Consider the following 7,298-nt stretch of genomic DNA (forward strand, 5'->3'; position numbering starts at 1 on the left):
TTTTTCCTTCTTTTGATTTAATAAAGAAGATGAGTTTACACGTTCCCGCTGCTCCTTGGTCCAATCTTTACGACGCCCGTGACATAAATCGCTGCTTTTATGTTGCCTCTCATTCAATGAGTTTGTGATGCTGTACAGTTTCTTCAGAAAGTATTCGGACTCAGACCCATTTTATTGTGTTACAGCCTGAATTCAAAATGAATGAAAAATATGTTTTTTTTCCCACCGATCTAAACACAATTACCCGTAACGGCATAGTGAAAACATGTTTTTATACATTTTTACAAATGTATTGAAAATGAAATACAGAACTATTTAATTATTATTAAGTATTCACACCACTGAGTCAATACTTTGTAGAATCACCTTTGGCAGCGATTACAGCTGTGAGTCTTTCTGGGTAAGTCTCTAAGAGATTTCCACACCTGAATCGTACAACATTTGCCCATTATTATTTTCTAAATTCTTCAAGTTCTGTCAAATTGGTTGTTGATCATTGATAGACAACCATTTTCAGGTCTTGCCATAGATGTTCAAGTCAAAACTGTTACTCGGTCGCTCAGGAACATTCCCTGTCTTCTTGGTAAGCAACTCCAGTGCAGATTTGGCCTTGTGTTCTAGGTTATTGTAATTAATAACTTCACCGTGCTCAAAGGAATATTCAGTGTCTGCTTTTTTTATTTTTACCCCTCTACCAATAGGTGCCCTTCTTTGAGAGGCGTTGGAAAACCTCCCTGGTCTTTTATGGTTGAATCTGTGTTTGAAATTCACTGCTTCGACTGAGTGACCTTACAGATAATTGTATGTGTTGGGTACAGAGATGAGGTAGTCAATCAAAAATCATGTTAAACACTATTATTGCATCCACCGTCTGGGAGAATACAGTGTTTATTCTGGACATGTTCCTCTCAGGTCCTCGAACATGCTGGGAATGTTGAATAAAATGACATTTGATTTGGGATCAAATGGTTGGTGTGTAGATGCTGCATGGACTTTAAACCAGTAAAACTTGAAGAATGATTATTCAGGATGAAAAGTGAGACATGTGTAGGGATGGTGACCACGGAAACGTGTGTAAATTAGAGGTTAAGAAACACATGGTTTGGATCTTCAGGGCCCAGTTCTTCAACTCCCTGTCACCCCATGTTTTTATGTATTTATAGATGTGTATTATTTAAGACACATTGTAATGGATTCCATTTGAAGAAAGTTTGTGGAAAAGTAGCGTAAATTATTATGTGTATAATATATCAGATAAGGAGCGTTGCCTGGATCCACTTGTGATGACAAATCAAATCCAGTCAAATCAAATGTTATTGTCATGATTTTCTACAAAATAGAAAATAGAAAAAAAAGAAAGAAAATAAAAACCCTGGAATGAGTAGCTGTGTTCAAACCTTTGGCTGGTACTGTGTATTAGTAGTGTAGTAAGGTGACAACCTCAGGAGGCTGAAGAAATTTGGCTTGCCAACTAATACCCTGACAAACTTTTACAGATGCACAATCGAGAGCATCCTGTCGGGCTGTATCACCGCCTGGTACGGCAACTGCTCCGCCCACAACCGCAGGGCTCTCCAGAAGGTAGTGAGGTCTGCTCAACGCATCACCGGGGGAAAACTACCTGCCCTCCAGGACAACAACAGCACCCGATGTCACAGGAAGGCCAGAAAGATCATCAAGGACAACAACCACCCGAGCCACTGCCTGTTCACCCCGCTACCATCCAGATGGTGAGGTCAGTACAGATGCATCAAAGCAGGGACCGAGAGACTGAAAAACAGCTTCTATCTCAAGGCCATCAGACTGTTAAACAGCCATCACTAACACAGAGAGGCTGCTGCCTACATAGACTTGAAATCATTGGTCACTTTAATAAATGGATCACTAGTCACTTTAAACAATTCCACTTTAATAATGTTTACATATCTTACATTACTCATCTCAGATGTATGTATATACTGTACCTTATACCATCTATTGCACCATGCCTATGCCGCTCATCCATATATTTATATGTACATCTTCTCATTCAGCCCTTTAGATGTGTGTGTATTAGGTAATTGTTGAGGAATTGTTAGATTACATGTTAGATATTACTGCACTGTCGGAACTAGAAACACAAGCATTTCGCTACACTCGCATTAACATCTGCTAACCATGTGTATGTGACCAATAAAATTGGATTTGATTGATATACATTAAAGGTGACATAACAATTGCATTGGAAATCTAATCTGACCTTTAATCAGGATTAAACGTTGTTTTTTTTGCGTTTTTCAAAACTCAAAGGTAGTGATTAGGATAGATCACGATAATGTTGATCCCACTGAAAGGATGGATTCAGAATTTAAAAGGGTAGGCAACAACAGATTCGCCACGGTGATCCTCAACACAGGGGGCCCCTCAGGGGTGCGTGCTTAGTCCCCTCCGGTACTCCCTGTTCACCCACGACTGCGTGGCTGCTCACGACTCTTAACACCATCATTAAGTTTACAGACGATGACAACGGTGGTAGGCCTGATCACCGACGACAATGAGACGGCCTACAAGGGGGGAGGTAGGAGACCTGGCAGTGTGGTGCCAGGACAACAACCTCTCCCTCAACGTCAGTAAGACAAAGGAGATGATCGTGGACTACAGGAAACAGAGGGCCGAGCACGCCCTCCCATTCACATCGACAGGGCTGCAGTGGAGCTTCAAGTTCCTCGGTGTCCATTCACATCAATGGGGCTGTAGTGGAGCAGGTCGAGAGATTCAAATTCCTCGGTGTCCACATCACTAAGGAATTATCATGGTCCACACACAACAACACAGTCATGAAGAGGACACGACATCGTCTCTTCCCCCTCAGGAGGCTAAAGAGATTAGTCATGGACTCTCAGATCCTCAAAACGTTTTACAGCTGCATCACTGAGAGCATTTTGACTGGCTGCATCACCATTTGGTATGACAACTGCTCGGCATCTGATTGCAAGGCGCTACAGAGGGAAATGTGTACGGCCCAGTACATCACTGGGGCGCCAACCTCCCTGCCATCCAGGACCTCTATACCAGACGTTGTCAGAGGAAGGCCCTAAAAATAGTCAAAGACTCCAGCCATCAAAAGTCATAGACTGTTCTTTCTGCTATCGCACGGCAAGCGGTACCGATGTACCAAGTCTAGAACCAACAGGACCCTGAATACCTTTTACACCCAAACTGCTAAGTAATTAGTTAAATAGTTAACCAAGCCATAAGACTGCTAAATAATGAGTTAAATAGTTAGTCCAGGTACCTATTCATTATCTGCATTGACCCTTTTTACTCTAACTCGTTTGACTCATCACATACGCTCAGTGCTTTGTAAATTGGGAGGTGCCAGAACAAAAAATAAGTATGAGAGCTCCTTGGGAGCTCTGTGTTACCGGAACCCATGAGGGAGGTGACCTGGGAGCTCTGTGTTACCGGAACCCATGAGGGAGGTGACCTGGGAGCTCTGTGTTACCGGAACCCATGAGGGAGGTGACCTGGGAGCTCTGTGTTACCGGAACCCATGAGGGAGAAGACCTGGGAGCTCTGTGTTACCGGAACCCATGAGGGAGGTGACCTGGGAGCTCTGTGTTACCGGAACCCATGAGGGAGGTGACCTGGGAGCTCTGTGTTACCGGAACCCATGAGGTTTCTTTTCTCCTTTATACACTGCTCAAAAAAATAAAGGGAACACTTAAACAACACAATGTCACTCCAAGTCAATCACACTTCTGTGAAATCAAACTGTCCACTTAGGAAGCAACACTGATTGACAATAAATTTCACATGCTGTTGTGCAAATGGAATAAACAACAGGTGGAAATTATAGGCAATTAGCAAGACACCCCCAATAAAGGAGTGGTTCTGCGGGTGGTGACCACAGACCACTTCTCAGTTCCTATGCTTCCTGGCTGATGTTTTGGTCACTTTTGAATGCTGGCGGTGCTTTCACTCTAGTGGTAGCATGAGACGCAGTCTACAACCCACACAAGTGGCCCAGGTAGTGCAGCTCATCCAGGATGGCACATCAATGCGAGCTGTGGCAAGAAGGTTTGCTGTGTCTGTCAGCGTAGTGTCCAGAGCATGGAGGCGCTACCAGGAGACAGGCCAGTACATCAGGAGACGTGGAGGAGGCCGTAGGAGGGCAACAACCCTGCAGCAGGACCGCTACCTCCGCCTTTGTGCAAGGAGGAGCAGGAGAAGCACTGCCAGAGCCCTGCAAAATGACCTCCAGCAGGCCACAAATGTGCATGTGTCTGCTCAAACGGTCAGAAACAGACTCCATGAGGGTGGTATGAGGGCCCGACGTCCACAGGTGGGGGTTGTGCTTACAGCACAACACCGTGCAGGACGTTTGGCATTTGCCAGAGAACACCAAGATTGGCAAATTCGCCACTGGTGCCCTGTGCTCTTCACAGATGAAAGCAGGTTCACACTGAGCACATGTGACAGACGTGACAGAGTCTGGAGACGCCGTGGAGAACGTTCTGCTGCCTGCAACATCCTCCAGCATGACCGGTTTGGCGGTGGGTCAGTCATGGTGTGGGGTGGCATTTCTTTGGGGGGCCGCACAGCCCTCCGTGTGCTCGCCAGAGGTAGCCTGACTGCCATTAGCTACCGAGATGAGATCCTCAGACCCCTTGTGAGACCATATACTGGTGCGGTTGGCCCTGGGTTCCTCATAATGCAAGACAATGCTAGACCTCATGTGGCTGGAGTGTGTCAGCAGTTCCTGCAAGAGGAAGGCATTGATGCTATGGACTGGCCCGCCCGTTCCCCAGACCTGAATCCAATTGAGCACATCATGTCTCGCTCCATCCACCAACGCCACGTTGCACCACAGACTGTCCAGGAGTTGGTGGATGCTTTAGTCCAGGTCTGGGAGGAGATCCCTCAGGAGACCATCCGCCACCTCATCAGGAGCATGCCCAGGCGTTGTAGGGAGGTCATACAGGCACGTGGAGGCCACACACGTTACTGAGCCTCATTTTGACTTGTTTTAAGGACATTACATCAAAGTTGGATCAGCCTGTAGTGTGGTTTTCCACTTTAATTTTGAGTGTGACTCCAAATCCAGACCTCCATGGGTTGAGAAATTGGATTTCCATTGATTATTTGTGTGATTTTGTTGTCAGCACATTCAACTATGTAAATAAAAAAGTATTTAATAAGATTATTTCATTCATTCAGATCTAGGATGTGTTATTGTAGTGTTCCCTTTATTTTTTTGAGCAGTGTATTCAAGTAGTGCATGCACATCATCACATTTGTGTAGTGACATAGAGCAGTAGAGGGAGTTACAGAAGTTGCACACGTAAAACAAAATATGGTGGCCTAGGGTCCAGGAAATGTTTGCTCTTTTATAAACGCCTTACATGCAATTCTACATAATTTTACATAACTGGAGACTTTGGCATAATCTTTTTTTAATGCCGTGTTCAAAACAACTTGGAACTCTGAGCTGGGAAAACTTCCAACTTCAGCGTGTTCAAGATAACTTGGTAATCGGGAAAAAACGATCTCCGACTGGAAAATGAGTTTTGAACGGTCATCCAACTAAGAATTCCAAGTGGGGAACTCTGGCCTCTTAATAGAGCTCCGAACGTCATGATTCAACCTTGTCTTGAAAGCACCATAATACTGCACAAATGATCAAAATGACAAGGCTACTTTGAGACACTGACAAACAGAATTTGAGATCGATGAAAACGACCTTGTTTTTGGATCCATCAATAGCCTACTACTAGGTGTAGGGAGACATACTGTATATTCTAGGCTACAATATGAGGAGGAAATTACAGTCCTAAAACAGTTTTTTTTCCAGTTTCACTGACTCACCCAATGATGCGCAGCTCACTAGCCGGTGATGGCCAATCCACTCGTGCCAAAAGCCTCTCTCTCTCTCTCTCACGTTTCACTTTGTAAAACAATAGTTGGAAGTTGATCTAATATTTTGGTCAGCCTACAGCTGACAGATTAGAGTCTTCTGTTTTCAGCAGGAGCCATTTGCTTTCCAACCTGTGTTGTATTTGAAATGTAGCGGAAGGCCAGTTTTGTCTGCTGCTGTTTGTTCACTAACAGATTTGCTCTGTGTTCCCGACTGTAGGCTAGGCCTTGTTATTGGACTACATTCCACAGCTAGTGTCACGCTTGTCGTCGGTAATGGAGGACCAAAACGCAGCAGGGACATGTATATACTCATCTTCTTTATTTACGGGAAAAGAAGGGAAAAAAACAAACAAACACGTATACAAAAATAACAAAACGATGAACGACAAAACAACAGTCTTGACGGCAACACAGCAATCCAAGGACAATCTCCCACAAATACACAGACAAACACACCCAACTAATATAGGACTTCCAATCAAAGGCAACACCAAATAGCTGCCTTCAATTGGAAGTCCAACCCAATTAACTCAACATAGAAACACACTTACTAGACTACACATAGAAATACATAAACATAGACCATAACTCAAAACCCGGAAATAATAAATCAAACGCCCTCCTAACTAACACACCACCCTGAACCAGATAAAACAAATACCCTCTGCCACGTCCTGACCAAACTACAATAACAATTAACCCTTATACTGGTCAGGACGTGACAGCTAGGTTATGTTCAAAATAAGCTATTTATCCTTTGTGGCTTTCTCATGGTGTAGTAGGCTATTCTGAATTATTTCATATATTAGCGAAATAACTTATAAATATTAATTTACCTGGTTTTCTCCCCTTTCTCCTACCTGGTCCGCTCTTCAAAAGAGACCCCAAACTTTTCAATCTTAATTAAGTTCCACTTGTTTAATGTTTATTTCCCATATTCTACAGAAAAATGTTATTCATGAATATACTGTTATATAAGATAGTCTCTTACTCTTAACAAAACCAGTCAGACTTTCATCACTTTGACACTGATTGTAAAATGTTTTATGCAATCCACTAAAATATTCCTGCAAGAAAATTACTTATTTATGTTTTTTAATATAAGAAAAATCACACATTGGGAGTTGAAATGGAATGGTAACAATGAGAATGTTAACATGACAGATCTTTATCTCTGGAATCCTGACGGTGTGAGAGACTGGCCAGAAGAGCTTTGAACACCTGGCAACACATTCCTACAGGATGGGATGCCACGCCCTGACATTCAGACAGAGGGAGAGAGAGGAGACATAGAGAGAGAAGAGACAGAGCGAGAAAGAGACAGAGAGAGAGACAGAGAGAGAGAGAGAAGAGACAGAGAGAAAGAGAGAGAGAGAGAGGAGACAGAGAGAGAGAGAGAG

The sequence above is a fragment of the Salmo trutta genome, chromosome 35 (assembly GCF_901001165.1).
Source record: "Salmo trutta chromosome 35, fSalTru1.1, whole genome shotgun sequence".
Taxonomy (NCBI): Eukaryota; Metazoa; Chordata; class Actinopteri; order Salmoniformes; family Salmonidae; genus Salmo; species Salmo trutta.